This window comes from Aquarana catesbeiana, linkage group LG04 (genome assembly GCF_042186555.1).
Source record: "Aquarana catesbeiana isolate 2022-GZ linkage group LG04, ASM4218655v1, whole genome shotgun sequence".
Lineage (NCBI taxonomy): Eukaryota > Metazoa > Chordata > Amphibia > Anura > Ranidae > Aquarana > Aquarana catesbeiana.
This window is the reverse complement of record NC_133327.1, coordinates 179,303,826-179,323,098: the sequence shown is the minus strand read 5'-3', so window position 1 is coordinate 179,323,098 and position 19,273 is coordinate 179,303,826.

Genomic DNA, 19,273 nt, shown 5'->3' with positions numbered 1-19,273 from the left:
ACACTGCCTACTTGAAAAAGGTAGGGGATAAATTAGAGCGAAATATCATGAGGATTTAAAAACAAATAGTTTTATGGCTTCTGTCCCGCAAGCTCCTCTGGTATGTCAATCCCTGGTTGGCGTATTTTTAGATTTGTGCCCATCTCTGATTTTAGAGGGGATCAATACAGTGTTTAATTGAATGTTCATAAATTCGTCTGAGATGGCTGGCTGACACTCACTAATGAGACTGTAACATCATCTGGCTAACCACATACCTAAGCTGGGTATACAGTAGTAGTTTCATCCAACATTTTTCATCGTAAAGTTGGCCATTGATGGATCTAAATTTGACTGGTTCAGCAGATACCAAATTAGTTTTAATCCATGTGTGGCCACTGACACTCAACAGAAGTCGAACTATCAACAGACTTTTGCTGAATGAACCTATTGGAAAAAAGCTATTCGATCAGCAGCTGCAGCCACTGACTGCAGTGCTGATCTGTGTATTCTGGCAGTGGAGGAGTCCCCACACTCTCAAAATACAATAGCACAGCAGGGAAGCTTCCCCACCCACCTTGATTGTGTGGATGGGGGAATCGGTTCAGTTTTTTTAATTCGGCTGAACAAAGAAAAGAACATTATAAGAAGGTTTGTTCATTTTTCTAATCATTAGTGGGGTCAAATTGATTGTAATTTTTGACCGCAGTGACAAGAAAATAAGAAGGAGAAGAATGGAACATTTTTCTCGAATGTACAACTTTCTAACAATGTATATGGTTCTTGTTTGATGAAGTCCATTCATTACAAAATCGAGTGTTAAATGCGAACAAAATCTTTAGAAATGATGTTCGAACATTCTGAAATTTTTCGTACAAATTTTCCTAAGGATTTTTGTATGAATTTTCATTTGAAATTCTACTAGTGTATACCCAGCTTTACGCTAATGAAATCTGGAAATTAAAGAGCCGCAATACCCGAAAGTAACCCCCCGGGGAGATGTTGGCCGCCGGAACGGTGAACAAGGACAGCTGCGGGGGCTTTGATCCCAGGTAAGTAATTCATAATGAGCTAGTATGCTATGCATACTAGCTCATTATGCCTTTGTCCTGCAGGTTTTTTTTTTTTGTGGATTTTTTAAAACGGTTTATAACCACTTTAACTTTGGTAGTAACATCTTTTGTATGAACAATTGTTCCATAAACAGTATTGCTCTGATAGCACTGTTTATACTGGTCTTCAATAATTACATATGCATGTTAATCTTCAGCTATCAAACAGCTACATTAAGCATGCTCCATTCACTTACAGTAAAGTCTTGACCTTAGGCGTGATTCTTTTCTCTGGAGATTCAGAAATAATGGATGCCAGTCACTATAGGTTAAAAAATAGAAAAAGTTTTGTTGGACAGGGCAATATAGAAAAAAAGGTGTAGGTCAGGATATCCTCAAATACACTGAATCTCAACATCAAACTAGGCCTCAGCCGCTTTTAAATCTTTCATTAAAGTCTTGCTCAAAGTCTGATTACCTTCAAAAACAAAGACTGTGCTGGCTGGATTCTTGCAGAGCTCTGGCTCCATAGCAATTGCGTTTCTAGTGGTAACTAGATCTTCACTGAAGAAAGATTGCATGGAAAGGTTCCTGTGGGTAACTTCCCACCCAACCATAACTCTGTACATATCTATGTGTGGGGGACAATTGCAGCTTGCTTTCCTTGGCAGCAACACCTTCAGGGGTTCCTCCCAGGAGGAAAGATCCCTGTATCCTTTCATGTACCTAACCCCAAGGCCTGACTGACCTCTAAGCTGACATCCACACAGGGTAAAAGCCCAGGAGGCATGAGACAGAGCAGGAAGCAGTTCAAATATTTATTGGTTCTCCTAGAATACCTCAGTAGGTTTCCCAGGTCCATTTATCGGGCAGGCTATCAAAATTCATAACCCAGGATAATGTCTCTCTTGCCCACCCCTCTGGAGCAAGCTGGAACATGTGGCAGAGAAAATACTCTCTGTGCTTGAATAAAACTCCCATTGAGGTACAGTTAGGCTGAACTATAGCTGACCACTGACTACAGACCTCACAAAAGTACAAAGGAGAATGTAGTAAAAAAAAAAAATACTACATTCCTACATTGTTCTTTGCCAATTAAAAATGAATGTCTATAAATAACATGACAGTACAATGTTACATCAAACTTGTGCTCCAGGTGCAGGAAATGTGCTTGCATATTGTGTACAAATGTTCAGCTATCTGAAAATGGATAAATAGACATGGAAAACGTTCATTTAAATTAAAAAAAAAAAAACCATTTCAACTCTACAAAGTCAACTTTTCTGGTGACATTTGTCTACAATAGATTGTTTGTACACATGATCTATGATTTTTTCAAGAAGAATAAACATCTAATTGTGCAGTTTTCTTATGATATGTTTGCATATCGTATAATTTTTTCCCATTTTGTCCACAATAATATTATCATTACATCAAGATTCCTTACACTTTCATTTCTACTTTTAAAGTACAGCATGTTGTAGCTTGGGTCCTTTTTTTCTTGCCAGTAGTGAGTGCAGAACTGATGCAGATTTTCACTTTGTTGGTAGGTACATGGTTCTGTTCTTCAATCCAACCAAGATGGATTGATTACCCTTTTTCCTATTGTCTAAGCAAATTGACAGATTGCTGCCCATGCTCATGCTGCTCAATAATCCATTTATATTGTAGTTTAACTAGGCTTGTTTGACCATACAAACCCTGGTTTTTAGCGGTTATTAATGAAATGTGGCCGTGATTATATGATACTATACACCGTTGGCATGATTAATCAGCATTGGATTTTTTTCACCTTGTTGTATTCCCCATTTATGTACAGCGATTTTGCTTTCTCTATGTTCCATGCTAACTTAGCATAAAGGGAGATCCTTGGTTGTCAAAAAACCTAGCTGAGTATTGGTTTAAGCATTGCTGCTATATCTGAGTCGGGACTCAGATTTTTTTAATTGATAACAATGTTGTCACTTTGTAACATGGTAGCGGGTGGAGGTATTTTTGTTATTTTGTTATTTTTGTTATGGATTGATGTCCTTTAATAAAGATATTTTTGCATTAAATCATACAATTGGGATTGCCTTTGGTGCCTGCTTTTTGTCTGGGAGGCTTCCCGGCCTTTTTTTTTGTAAATATTACTAGGTGAACCTGTTTATTGCAATAGAGTTTATATGCAGCTCATGTTATTTTAGTTAACCCTGTCCCTTCTGATCTGGGATTCTATAGCTTGTTTCAGCTCAGAATTTAATAACTAGCATAGGTTAAAGCCAGGTTATGTATTCGACATCCACTAGGTAGTTAGAGTTTCAGTTGCATGTCAAACTAGAAGTTACCTTGACTAAGACACAATGGAGCTAGGCTGACTGTGAGTTCCAGTGCCACACCACAGTTTCTTATAAATGTCACTGAATACAAAAGCAGCTCCAACTAACTCTAGACAACACTTCAAATAACTCAGGCTGGGTTCACACTAGAAAACGCAGTGGCTCACAGCAGGAGTCCGGTGCGTCTCCATTCACCGTTTTCGGACCTGAAACGGACCAAAAGACGCACAGGATCCCTGTTCAATTCGCACTGGAGCCACTGTGGAGATGTGTGAACCGGCTCCATAGAGAGCCGGTCACAATCTCCTGCTATGCGAATTGGATGCGGAGAAACCCACATCCAATTCGCATAAGTGTAAATCCAGCCTCAAAGTGAAATTCAAAGCACCTTAGAAACAAGCCAAGGCAATTTAGACGCATCTGAAAGCAAACTGCAATTGACTTGATGCCTGTGCATATGATCCTGTGATCGGGAGCAATGATCTCTGTCATGCTGTAGTGAGCCCATTCCCCCTACAGTTAGAACACCTCCCTAGGACACACTTAACCCCTTGATCACCCCCTAGTGTTTAACCCCTTCCCTGCCAGTGTCATTTACACAGTAATCAGTGCATTTTTATAGCACTGTATAAATGACAATGGTCCCAAAATAGTGTCAAAAGTGTCCGATGATGTTCCTGCCATAATGTCGCAGTCATGATAAAAATCACAGATCGCCGCCATTACTAATAATAAAAAAAAAAAATCATAAAAATGCCATAAATCTATCCCCTATTTTGTAGACACTATAACTTGTGCGCAAACTAATCAATATACACTTATTGCTTATTTTTTGGGGATATTTATTATAGCAAAAAGTAAAAAAATATTCATTATTTTCAAAATTGACCGCCTTTTTTTGTTTATAGCGCAAAAAATAAAAACCGCAGAGGTGATCAAATACCCCCAAAAGAAAGCTCTATTTGTGGGAAAAAAAGGAGGTCAATTTTGTTTGGGTACAACGTTGCATGATCGCGCAATTGTCAGCTAAAGCGTCGCAGTGCCGAATCGCAAAAAATGCTCTGGTCAGGAAGGGGGTAAAATCTTCCAGGGCTGAAGTGGTTAACCACTTCAATACAGGGCACTTTCCCCCCTTCCTGCCCAGGCAAATTTTCAGCTTCCAGCGCTGTCAATTAAAAATTACAATTGCGCGGTCATGCAACACTGTACCCAAACAACATTTTTTTCATTTTGTTCCCACAAATAGAGCTTTCTTTTGGTGATGTTTGATCACCACTGGGATTTTTATTTTTTGCTGAACAAATAAAAAAAGACTGAAAATTTTGAGAAAAAAAAAATATTTTTTTGTTTCTGTAATACAATTTTGTAAATAAGTTTTCTCCTTCACTGATGGGCACTGATAAGCTGCACTGATGGGCACTGATGAGGTGGCACTAATGAGGTGGCACTGATGGGCACTGATGATGAGGCACTAATATGCAGCACTGATGGGCACTGATAGGTGGCACTGATATGCAGCACTAATGGGCATTGATAAGCGGAACTGATGGGCAGTCATAGGTGGCACTAATAGGCACTGATGGGCACTGAAAGGCTGCACTGTTGGGCACTTATAGGTGGCACTGATGGGTGGCACTGATGGGCACTGATAGATGGCTCTGATAGGCAGCACTGATGAGGAGGCACTAGCAGGCATTACTGATGGGCACTGATTGGCACCTCTAATGGGCACTGATTGGCAAACCTGATGGTCATGGGTGGGCATACCTGTTGGTCCTGGATGGGCATCCCTAGTGGGCATGGGTGGGCATAATCAATCATAAAAAATCACAGTACATAATGACTACTTGATTTAAAAAAAATCCTAATATAGTTAGGCTTTACCCCCTGGGCTTTGATGCGTGGGTATGCATATCCCTGTTGAATAGATTGATTGTTTCCTCAGTGGGTGATGTGTTTTCTTCTTAGATAAGTAGGCCATTGTTTAGATTATATTTAACATAAAAAGCTGCATGAAAATGACCCACTCCTTGCTAACAGGATTCACCCTTTTATAGATTTCAGTGGGATTCCATCAATTTTCAAACTTGACTTGCTGATCTCTTGGAGATTTGCTTATTCCTACTCTAGGGTGCTACAGAAATCTGTTTTGTACAGTGTGGAAATATTTTTTTATTATTATTCCCATTTGGTAATAACACTCCACTGTAACAACATACTTGTTGTTATCACTATTACTATATATAGCACCATCATATCCGGTGGTGATGTACATTAAGTTAGATATTAGGGATCAGTGAAGTGATTTAGAGAAACTCTATTTTGCAGTGAAATCTATTCCACCTTTAGCGAATTTAGTCAAAACTGTCATAAATGGGACAGTAAGTTTTTGCTGAATATATACTCTAACAAATAAGATACCACAAGAAATCAGATGTGAAGAACAGACACGCAAAGCGAGACACACAAAAAAGAAAACAAAAGCAGTGAGACACACAAGGTAGGTAAAATTTGGGAACATAAGTGCTGTAAGGCGCATTAGAATAAGGTAGCCTATTGATTTTAACCATTTCACGCAAAACAATGTACCACATCAGTACTTTGATGCTAAATACCGGGTTATGGCAGCAGTTAGCTGCCATAACCCCGGTATTTTTGGGAACGCCGTGCATTTCTTTTGCGGAATCCCCGCAAGATCACTTTTATCGGTGACGGGAAAGGTGCCCAGCCGCCGCGCTCCGGTCATCTCCGTCGCTTACTGGACCCGCCAGTAGCGGTGGAGACAATTGCTCACTCTTCCGTGGATGCCTGGCTGCTGACTGAGGGGAAGATGGCCCCGTTCGGCTCCATGGCATGGGAGGGCAGAAGCGACGTCAAACGTCACTTCCGCCCATAGCTCTTAAAGGAGAATTTTTTTTTTTTTTTTTCAAGTGATTTTTTCATTTAATTTAATTTATTTTTTTATTGCATTTTAGTGTAAATATGAGATCTGAGGTCTTTTTGACCCCGGATCTCATATTTAAGAGGTCCTGTCATGCTTTTTTTTCTATGCGTGATCCAAAGTGATCCAAATTTTTTTTTTTTTTTAAAGACAGTGTCAAAATAAAAAAATTAAAAGTAAACTAAATAAAAAATAAAAATAAAATTGTTTTTTAAAGTGCCCGTCCTGACGAACTCGCGCGCAGAAGGGAATGCATACGTGAGTAGCGCCTGCACATGAAAACGGTGTTCAAACCACACATATGAGGTATCGCCGAAATCATTAGAGCGAGAGCAATAATTCTAGCCCTAGACCTCCTCTGTAACTCAAAACTGGTAACCTGTAGAAATTATTAAACATTGCCTATGGAGATTTTTAAGGGTAAAAGTTTGTCGCCATTCCACGAGCGGGCGCAATTTTGAAACATTACATATTGGGTATCAATTTACTCGGTGTAACATTATCTTTCACAATATAAAAAAAAATGGGCATAACTTACTGTTGTCTTATTTTTTTAATTAAAAAAAGTGTATTTTCTCAAAAAAAAGTGCGCTTGTAAGACCACTGCGCAAATACGGTGTGACAGAAAGTATTGAAAAGACCACCATTTTATTCTTTAGGGTGTTAGAAAAAATATATATAATGTTTGGGGGTTCTAAGCAATTTTCTAGCAAAACAAACTGATTTTAACTTGACTAAACAACAAGTGTAAAAAAGAGGCTCGGTCCTTAAGTGGTTAAATGGAATGTCAATGCAGCCTTATCTATCAGTGCCCAAAACACCATTATCGCAATGTATAGTCATAATGCCATATGTGTCATCTACTATACCACAGAATGGTCTATATACTTGTATTGTTGATCTGAAGATCAAATGTACCTACACAGCGAACGTTGTCTGGTTTAACAAAACACCAGTTACCTACCATATTGGCCCAACTTTAGTGTATTACTCCCTTGCTTTGCTCTGCCTACCTTATAACCATATCCCCATTTTTTCTTATTATTATAGTCATGTACCACTCTGTTATTAGACCTCTTAGGTGTGTATCTTTCTTGGGCTATTGCCACACATGGAAAGGCATTTAAAATGTGACACTCTAGTATCAGAGGAGAAAAACTGAAAATTTATATCAAATACTTACCGTAATTTTCCTTTCCTGATAGGCTCCATGGCAGCATACGTGTGGGTTAGCCCCTCCTCCATAACTACCCAATAGGACCCCTCTCCCATAAATCTTTGCTCTAGGCTGCTATCCAAGTTCTGTAACTAGCCTACTCCAGACATTTGGGAGGAACTCCTGCTGCCATGAAGCCTATCAGGAAAGGAAAATTACGGTAGGTATTTTATATAAATTTTCCGTTTTCCTGACAGGCTCCATGGCAGCATACGCGTGGGAAATAACTCGCCAAACACACCCGGGTGGGCAAAATGTTTGAGCAAAGAAACCAAAATTTATTTAACATTGTCAGCCGACAATACTTGTAAACCAAAATTAATGGATGACAGAGCAGCTGGTTCAACACAGTAGTGAGAGACAAATGTGTTAATAGAAGACCCAGAGGCCGCTCTAGAAATTATTTCAGGCGTGACATGCCGAGAAGCCCAAGAGGTCGAGATACTCCGGGTCAAATGAGCCGTCACTGCCTCCGGAGGAGCCAAGCCCTTTGCCTTGTATGCCCTCTGAATGGTCTGCACAATCCAGGAAGAAATTGATCTAACCGAAGCTCGCGTTCCCTTGTTTTTACCATGGAGAAGGACGAAGAGAAACTCAGTTTGTCTGAAAGGAGCCGCAACCTCCAGGTTTTGTTTTAGAGTGTGGCCTACATCGAGAGGATGAACATCTTGATTTTCTGTTGTTTTAAAAGTAGGAAGCACAATCTCTTGGTTTTCATGGAAGACTGAGGTCACTTTAGGGTTTGACCCTAACATGGGAATCAACACTGCTCTGTCTGGGAAAAAAGTCAGAAAAGGCTCCTCTGAACCTAAATTTCTAATTTCTGAAACTCTTTTGGCCGAAGTCACAGCTACCAGGAAAGTAGTCTTGAGCGTGAGGTCTCTTGTGGAAAGAGGTTTGTCAGGATCTGATCCGAGATTGGAGAGAAAATCCAAGACAAGAGGGAGGTCCCATTTGGGCAACCTAGGTCTTCTTTGAGGTCTAAGCCTGATGGCTCCTTTAAAGAACTGACGGACCAAAGCATGATTTGCCCATGAAACTCCTGTGAAGGCCAAGATGGCTGACACTTGAACTTTTAGTGAGCTTACTGCTAAAGACAGGTCAAGTCCTGACTGAAGAAATCTCAGTATGTCTTCTACTGCTGGAGAGTTACAAGGATTCGACCTGGAATACATATGATCAGTGAATCTAGACCATATACGCTCATATACCCTATTAGTACTTTTCCTTCTGGCACTGAGAAGGGTTGGAATAGCTTCTTCAGGACAACCTAGAGCTTCGAGCCTTCCCCTCTCAAGAACCACACCCTGAGGTGCAGATAGGATGGACACGGATGTAACGTTGTGCCTTGAGTCAGTAGATCCGGCCTGAGAGGTAGGGGAACTGGGTCTTGATAGCTGAGGAGTGATAACAGAGGGAACCACGGCCTGTTGGGCCAGAAAGGAATCACTGCAATGATCTCCACTTTCTCTGTTCTGAGCCTCCGGAGAAATTGAAGAATCACGAACTTCCACTGATCTGAAAGCGCATCTGTCCCATATGCCTGAGGGTCTCTGAACCTCGAATAATATTTGGGCATTTTGTGATTACATGGGGAAGCAAATAGATAGACCTCTGGAGACACTCCCAGGGTCAGGAGCCACTCGAACACCTCTCTGTGGAGAGACCACTCGTTGTTGCCCATTTGAACATGACAAAGGAAGTCCGCCTGTACATTCTGAGTCCCTGGAATGTAAACCGCAGAGATGTTGGACAAGTTCTTCTGAGCCCATCTCATTATTGGCTCTACTTCCTGTATCAGGGACCAGCTGTGAGTTCCACCTTGCTTCTTTATGTAAGCCACTGCGGTTGTATTGTCCAACTTTAACATTACTGATGAATTCATTATTAGATGGCGAAATGACAGGAGTGCCTGAAAGGCGGCCCTCAGCTCCAGTATGTTTGAGACAATCCCTTAAGAAGGGGAATTCCATCTGCCCTGAGCCACTTCTGAAAGGCAGTGAGTGCCCCATCCCCAATTGCTGGCATCCGATATTATTGTGACCCATGAGATGGGAATGATTGAATGGTAATTGCGCAGATTTTTCCCTTGAAGCCACCAAAGGAGAGACGTTCTCATTGTTGGAGTAAGGTGTATGTGCTGGTTTTGTCTGGAAGAATCCCATTGTTGAAGGAACCCTTTTTGGAAGGGCCGTGTATGCCATTGGGCCCACTTCACCATAAGAATGGTGGCTGCCATTGTGCCAATTACTTTCAGGCATTGGAGAGCGGAGAGGTGAGATGACGCAAGGGCTGCGTGTATTCTGTCTCGAATCACTCCAATCTTCTCCTCTGGAAGAGAGATGGTGCCTTCCATTGTGTTGAAGTGATCCCCTAGAAACACAAGGGATTGTGTTGGCTCTAGATGGCTCTTCTCGAGATTCAGGAGCCACCCAAATTATTGCAGGGTGGAAATGACTAAGCTCTTGTGCTCTAAAAGTTGGTCTTTGTTTTGAGCTAAGAGAAGTAGGTCGTCTAGATAGTGGTGGAGACTAACCCCTTTGACACGAAGAAGAGCCACAACGGATAATAGGACCTTGGAAAAGAGCCGAGGTGACGTCGTTGGACCGAAGGGTAAACACGTGAATTGCAGATGCTGATCGCTTACCGCAAAGCGGAGAAATTGTTGGAAGTCCGTTGCCACTGGCACGTGAAAGTAGGCATCTTTTAGATCGATTGAAATCAACCAGTCTCCCAGATGTACTGACTGTTGAATTGTAAGTAAGGATTACATTTTGAACTTTTCCTTCCGGATAAAGGAATTGAGATGGGTCAAGTGTATGACTGGTCTCCATGTACCGTTTTTCTTTTGCATCATGAACAGAGGAGAATACATGCCTTTGCCTCGATAGTCTTCTGTCACAGGAATGGCTGCGCCTTGATCCAATAAACAATTCACGTAGGTTAACAGGACCTGCTTTTTCCCTTCTGAACCTGGAAGAGTTGCAGGAACAAATCTGAGCCTTGGGGCGTTGTTGAAGACCCACTTGTGACCGGAGGAGACCGTCTTGACGGTCCAGTAATCCCGGATTGGGGCCACCCAGACATGCCCGAAGTGGCGAAGACGAGACCCCACCTGGCATGCCTGAGCGGGCCCAATCTCAAAAGGACTTAGTGGGATCCTGGTTGCCAGAGGAACCACCTTTTGTGGGTTTTTTGAAAGAGGACTGCCTGGATTTCCAGGACCTTGAAAACTCCCATCCAGGCCTGTAGCTGCGCGATCAGAATTTTGTCTTCTAGGAAAAGAGCGTTTCTGATTTTGTAGGCGTCGGTCTTGAGGAAGGAAACCAGACTTACCACCTGTGGCCCGGGTTATGGCACTATCAAGTTTGTTGCTAAATAGTGAAGTTCCTTCAAAAGGAATTCGGCACCAAGCTTGTTTGGAAGCCGGATCCGCCAACCATGGATGGAGCCATAAGGCACAACGTGCTGAAACAGCCGCCAACATAACCCGGGACATCAGGCGGATGACATCAATAGAGGCCTCCCCAAGAAAGGCGGATGCCAGCCTGATCTCCTGGATAGGAGAATCTTTAGTCGTTTCAACAGAGATACCTCTTAGGAACTCATCCACATTGTCAGACCAAGATTCTATAGCTTTGGATACTGCAGCTATCGCAAGTACCGGCTTGCATGCCATTCCTGATGTCAGGTAAATCCTTTTTAGATCTGAATCAATCCATCTTTCCAAGGGATCTTTAAAAGATTCAGTGTCTTCTAAGGGAAGAGTTACATATCTTACTAGTCTCATAAGTGCTGCATCCACCAAAGGAGCTGACTCAAGGTGTTTTACTTCCTCTTCCTTGAAAGGATACAGTTTTCAAGACTTTTGATTGCATGGAACTCTTTTTGTCCATCTTGCTCCATTCATCAGATATGATGTCGCCCAGCTCAGAGAGAAAAGGAAAATATTGTCGCTCCTTATTGAGCTGCTTGAAAAAACTTCAGAGCCTCTCTTACTGCTTTCACCAAGGAAGAGACTAAAGCGTATTCAAACCCCATGCCAGGATCTTCCAGATCCGATTCGCTGTCTGAAAAAGGAGCAGAATGGTGACTTGGCTGAGAAGACTCCCATGTCTCGTGTAATAAACCTTCTCCCACTGGAGGGCATAATGGGTCTGATGGGGAATCACGGGGCTGTTGAGCCTCTCTTTCCTGCAGAGATTCTTTCACAACCCGCCTCACCATAGATTCTAAACGCTGGTCTGCACCATCCCTCTCGTCTGCGGCTTTAGAGAAGCAGTGATCACAGAGAGATTTGTCTACTGGAACAGGCATCCTGCACCCCCAGCATGATTTTTCTGGTCTCTTGCTAGAGTGAGATGAAGGGGGGTGGGGAGGATCTTTACTGCGCTGTTCAGACCTGGAAGGAGATCTATGATGGCTAGATCTGGAGGAAGATTGCCGGTGGTGTGATTTTGATGACCCACTTCCTCTATGGGAACTACGCCGTGGATCAGACCTAGAAGGGCTGTGAGAAAAGAAAAACAGAAAAGATAGAGACAGAAATCAGCTAGTGTCCTAAAATCCTACTCTCTTCCCTTGTACAGGCAGAAAAGCATAACTGCAAACATACCTGCTACAAGCGGGCTGGCCACTAGGGGGCAGTGAGGAATCCATGGTGTCAACACAATAGGGAACTGCAGAGACGAATTCACACATCAGCTGGCTGACGAAGACCTCATACCCCAGACAATAGAGCTTGTCTTACCTTGAACCGCCAAGATAGTTGACCCGGGAAGTCACCCACGATCATTCCCAGGGCTCTGTAAGCTTCCCACAGCTTTTAAAAGTGGCGTCATTGATGGCGTCAGACGCGAACCAAGCCTCATCTTCGTATCGGGTCCGCGCATGCGCAGAGCGCACACCGGTACCCGGAAGTGATAGAGAGAGCTGCTGCTGGAACGCAGGAAGCGTCAGCGCCAGCTAGGACACCAGTGATGAGAGAAAAACACAGGAAAAAGGTACAAACAACACACAAACACTGCTGCCATGTGTGTGTGTATATATGTGTGTATGTGTATATGTATATATATATATATATATATATATATATATATATATAAACTTACCCCTCCACCTACGATCACCTGAGCTGAGGGAACCGCCACACACACACACCGGACTTTGTAGCAGATAATTGTCGCCTGGTAACATTAGGCAAACAGACCGTGCGCACATAGATGAACCCAATCCAATCTTCAGCGCTACTCTGCTGTACACGCCATACCCTACTTAACAGTCAGGGCCTGTCGGAGGAACATAACTTGGCACTCGGCTGAATCGATCGTAGGGAGGTTTATCTTTAGGTAGGAGAACCAACACCTAGTCCTATGGAGGAGGACAAAAAAGGAACATGGATAGCAGTCTAGAGCAAAGATTTATGGGAGAGGGGTCCTATTGGGTAGTTATGGAGGCGGGGCTAAACCACACGTATGCTGCCATGGAGCCTGTCAGGAAAGGTAAATTAAAAAAAAAAAGTTAGGGGCATATTTTGATATGCTACAATAACGGCAATCAAAGCCCAGTGGAAAGTTATGTTTTCCTGTGGTTTCACTATTGATAGAGAATGTTTGACGTTACCTGTGCACAACTTAAGCATTTAATTTATGATATCATGGGTGTGATACTATTACACTACAACAATATAACCATCATAAAAAAAATACAGCTGTTCCTGAGAGTGTCTGGAGAAAAGGTGTTATCAGAAATTTAGTAGGTTGTAAAAGCTGGGAATAAACATATGAGAGTACAAGTACTTATCTCTTCTACATTTTTAACAGTATTGAAGATATTACCAGGCACCTAGATATTGACGTAGTAAGTGTTTGAGCGATTAGTCTTTTGTTTGTTTTATGCTGCAGAATTTCCAGTGTTTTGGTTATTTGTGAATCTGACGCTGTAGACTGGAGCATTATAGGCATGGAACAGACCCAAGCTCCCTCGTTATTTATCTCTGGCTGACTTGCGGCTATATCTTAAGGAACACAGCCACTGTCATGGAAAATGTGAGCTGTGAGCTTCAACACAAAGGGAAGATGAAAGTTCAGACAAAAGGCAGCTAGAAACAATATGCAATTCTCTTTATCCTACCAATGTGGCATTGGACTGATCCTAGGTCATCTTTTGCCCATTTGACTGATATGATAATCGCTAGCCTTCATGGCAATATATTTTAGGTCCAACAAAATGCTGCAGCAATATGTTATTATTAGACGTATTCTTCTTTTAACTAATCTATAACACAGTGAACAGATAGTTCTTTCATATTTAAATTGAACAGATATTTATGCTTTCAGGTGTTGGTGGCAAGCCTGACTGGTCCTTGATGAATTAGTGTGCATGGCTGCGGGCTGCATTTAGGATTGTTTTTAATGGAATAGCTTAATCTAATGAAGCCTATATATTGTCTGCATGTGATTCCAATTCATAGAGAGAAGTGATACATGGGCTTGATAAAGTGTAGTGCTGGGCCCATTTTATGCACCAGTCTGTAGTAGATGTAGTTGTCCGTGACATACCCATGCAGGCATCAGTCAGACATCCACAGCTGCATATACATGGAAATAAAGACATAAGATGGAGACTCTAGATTTCTCAGTCTTTTTTGAAGTGGAGTGCACTTGGCTGGAGCTCTGTAAGACAATGGGAAAATATTGCCACTATATGTATACTATGATCAGCAGCACATCTCCTTAAAGAGTAACTCCACTTTTGCTGGGAAAAACCATTCCCCTCTGGAGGCCTATGTACAATGCAAGGATTTTACCAAACATTTTTGCAGATTCCTACCTTTTGTTATTCTGATGAAATAGCTGTTTGTTTGTTTTGTATAGAGTAAATCTATATGGGAGTGGTTTTGTAATAATCAATCAGCTGCTGCACCTGCAGGGCTCAAATGAGGAAACTTGCAGGGTCTGCAACCATTTAGATGTGATTTCCCATTGGGAATATCTCACCAAAAATGACATTTTTGTTGCAGAAGATGCACAAAATCGATTTTGTATCTTAGTCCAGACTTCTGGAAAAATCAGTAAGCCAATCACACAATCAGGAAATGACATACCTGGGGGTATTCTGTACATCTGTGTACAGAACACCTCCAGGTAGCCATATTGCATTGCATTTTACAGAGAATTACAGTGCTACAGATGGTAAAGGAAAAGTAATTTTTAATAACATTCAATTACAATATGACTTGTGTCACAATTGAATACACTATATTATTATTTTTTTTCTCCGCAAAAGTGGAGTTACCTTTTAAGAGTTCTCCTGTGTACTCAGCTTAACAAAACAGGAACAGTGACTCTATAGTGGATTTTTCATAAAAAAATAAATGAAAGTATAGCAACATGAATGAAACATACCTGTAGGACAACAATGAAACATACTGTCACTGTGTGTACACCAAGATCAACAACCCACCTATATCATTCCAGGCAGTTATTACAATACATCCCCGTACATATGTTACAGGATTTGTAAAGCAGCAGAACCATACAGAGCAAAATAGACTCACCTAGGGGAGACGTATTCATATACAGCAGTCATATTAGAGTCTACATATGCGGCACTGCTTGTCTTCGATATAAAGGTCACTCACATGCAGTTTAGGCTCTAAAACTAACAAAAAAAGCTTATAGCCACTATATTACAAACCACAGAACAAAATATAACAAAGGTACAACCTTTTCAGAACATGTAGAGGTTTGTATAGGGAGACATTTATGTCTGCTTTAAAATACTGCTTCCCCTTTTCTCTTACGTATGCTGTATACTGCTGTTAAAAAACCATGTGTGTATATACCTTTTTTCAATTTGGTCCAGTCATGTGATTCAGAATCTCCAACTCCCCTGTGTCATGGAGGGCAGCTGCAGGGGAGAGGAGGGAGCATTGACAACAGATGGGTAATGGAAGCCAGCAAGTTATGTCACTGCTCCTGGATTTCAGATAGGGTTTCCGGAGCTTTATGACACAGGGAAGTCGGAGCTTCTGCAACACATGACTAGACCAGAGCGGATTGAAATATGGTATTTACACAGATCTTTTCACCAACACTATGCTGCATAGGTATGAAGAGGGGAAAAAACAGGCTGATCAGGCTTACACTGATCAACCATAACTCAATGACCACCCACCATAAGGCATGGACTCCACTAGATCTCTGAAGGTATGTTGTGGTATCTGGCACTAAATCTTCAGTAGCAGATCCTTTAAGTTCTGTAAGTTGCAAGGTGGGACCTCCATGGACCAGGCTTGTTTTTCCAGCACATCCCACAGACTTTCGATTGGATTGAGAGTTGGAGAATTTTGAGACCAAGTCAACACCTTGAGCTCGTTGTTGTGTTCTAAAATCCTTTCTTGAATTTATCAGATCAGGCCACCTTCTTCCATTGCTCCATGGTCCATTTCTGATGCTACATGCCCATTGTAGGCACTTTTGGCTGTGGACCTGTGTCATCATGGGTACCCTGACTGGTTTGCGGTTATGCAACCCCATACGCAAAAAACTGTGATACACTGTGTTCTGACACCTTTCTATTGGTACCAGCCTTAACATTTCCAGCAATCTGAGCTACAGTAGCTCTTCTAATGGATTGGATCATGTGGGCCAGTCTTTGCTCTCCAAATGCTTCAGCTAGCCTTGGCCACCTTTGAGTCTGTCGCCTGTTCTCCAGTTTTCGTTCCTTGGACCACTCTTGGTGGGTCCTGACCACTGCACACTGAGAACATACCACAAGAGCTTCAGATTTAGAGATTGTCTGATCCAGTCACGCAGCCATTACAATTAGGCTCTTGGCAAAGTCACTCAAATCCATATGCTTGCCCATTTTTTTCCCTTTTTTAACACATCAATTTCAGGGAAAACATGTTCATCTGCTGCCTAATGTATCCCACCCACATTCAGACACCATTATAACAAAGTAATCAGTGTAATTCACTTTACCTGTCAGTGGTCATAATGTTCTGGCCGACTTGTGTATATGTAGCATTTAATTCCACTTTAAGCTAATGAAAAATGTAGCCCCTTGTCCTAAACAGGGGCTATTATGTAAATTTAGTTTTTTGGCTGGGCTGTAGTTAGCTCAGACTGATATATAGTTTCTCATATGGTTTTTCCCTAAGCTTAAGTTGGCTTGTGACTTCTCACTGTTGACAGTAGGATGTCACTGATATTCTTGGTCATAATATGAGATTTCACAAACAAAACTAAGTTACTGTATGAATATTTATATTTCCTTCAGCCGATCCAGTAGGAAGTTTATGTTACTGGTGCATGCTGGGGAGGATATGAATATTTGGGAGAGGCCATGTGCTTGTTCTCTTGCCTCAGGCTGCGGCCTGAGTTGGTGCCGCTGGATGTTAAGCCCAATAACCTGGTTTGAGGCCTAACTTGTTCGAAAGTGGTCCTGCCTGGTGTGGAAGAACCTGTGTCAAGGAGAAGACCCAGGGGAGGCCCCTTGCTGGAGAGAGCCAGGGGGAAGCCTGGTCTCTCAGAAGGGCCTGGTGACTCAATTGCACTGAAATTTAGGAACGTGCTTACAGTGTTGCCAGGTCAGCTTAAAGATTCTGACACTGTGAAGCTGGACATTGATCTGGATCTGAAGAGTCTGTAAGTGTTCTGCTATGGGATCTGGGACCCCTATCCCTCACCTGCTTAAACATTCTGCAATAACAATATAAAAAGACAAAAGTGATTGGTGCCCAATATCCGTTCTTAGTCCCTCCCATTTTAGCCATGGTCTTAGCCCTGGGGTGATATAATTGTCCGCCCATGTCTCTGGACATGCTATCCTGCCTTTGGAGTATGGTGTGCTACAGTTACATTGCTAGCCAAGTTGAAAAAGAAACACCTAGTTCAACCAATAGAAAAAATAAACAAATAGAAAACCTCCATAAACACAATCTTATACCCACAGTTTGATGGGGGAAAATTCCTTCGTGATCCTCCAGGAGGCAATTGGATATTCCCTGCATCAACAGTCCCCGGACTGTCTAAGTATAACTTCTGGGTGTGTAAAGGGTGGGTCTTACCAACCTCTCTGCAGACAGCTGCTTGAAGGAAGAACAATCATATTGAAAATGGTGTAGACATATAGTGTGGCAAAGGGTGCTAAGGGGGAAAGAGGATTCTATGCAAAACAACCCTGCTGACACATTCCACCAAACAGCTTCTTCCCCTTTTTTACCAGCTACTAATGGAGCAGAGGAGGCACATGCTGCATGGCAAGGAGGGTTGCGGGTGTTCTGTTCTGGCAGTGCCCAGAGTGACGTGGGGGGCTGTGTGGGCTCTGTATATGCTGTCTGTACTGCCCCTTTCCCTTCTCTGCATGCTGTCAGTCAAAACTAATGAGTTATTTGTCCCTTTGTTCCGCCACAGTCAGGTAGTGGAGGGGGTGGGTGGCAAGCTATCTGACCACACAGTTCACTAACCCCTGCATAGATTTTATGGGGACGGGTGCTATGCGCACTAAGTATACTGGGCAATTTAACTAGCTTTTTTTTTTTTTTTTAATCAGAAAATTCTTTTATTGAGCCACCAAAGACAAAATACATATCATGCATCAGATCATTAAAAATGACACAGTATGAATTGTAACATCAGAATAATAAATGTCATCTTGTCCATATGTACTTTAAGTAACTGGAGATTATTACAACAGTGGCATCAAATAGATTTTACTTTAATATAACAACAAACCGTGTTGTGCAGGAGAGTAAGGATTCTCAAACCCAACACAGCTATCAGACGACCAACTGGTCATCTAACCATAAACCTTGCTCCTGGTCTGCTCAAATAGGTACAATTTCATTGAAACAAAATATGAATACACCTACTATTATACCTGTCAAACAAACAGTGCTCTCTAAACTTTTAGTAATCTGTGCATAATTAATTGTGGGGGTGCCAATCCCAGGGTGTCCAGCCAGGGTTGCCATATGGAATTAAATTTCCAAGAAGCATTTCTATGCTGATATGTTAAATGTTCCCTGAAGAGGATATAATTTACCTCCTCTATCCATTGTTTTTTGGTTGGAACATTTAAAGATAGCCAAAATCTGGCCACCATCTTACGAGCCAAATATATATATATCTGATTATTGCTATATTAATAGGAGGGGGGTATATTTCTTCATCTATCGCTCCCAAGATGCATATCAGGGGGTCCAGGGGGACCCTAATTTGAAATACTGAGGAAATTACCTCGGTAACATCGCCCCAGTAGCGATGCAACTTGGGGCAACGCCACATCAGATGGATCAGTGACCCCTTCTCTCCGCAACGTTTAGGACACAAGGAAGAATCTCTGCTACCCCAACGATGTAATTGTATTGGTGTGTGGTAGGCCCTATGTAGCAGGAATAAATGTGAAAGTCTATGTGCTTGTGAGACAGAAGTTATCGGCCCTGTCTGAAGGCATATGTCCCATGTGTCATCACTCACTTCCCCCAGGTCCTCTATCCATCCTCGTCTACTCGGTAGAGTTGTGGTGTCTTGTATGGCTAACAGCAAATATAAGTAAATGTGAGATATTAGGCCCTTTTTTTCCTGCCCGAAGAAGATATCATTTATTAGGGGATGAGTGGCAAGTGAAAGAACAGATGTCCGGCCCTGGGCCTGGAGAGCATGTCGTAACTGAAGGTACCGGTAAAATTGATGTCTGGGAAGCCCGAATTCTGACTGCAGCTCCATAAAAGATTTTAATATGTTCTGGTTAAATAATT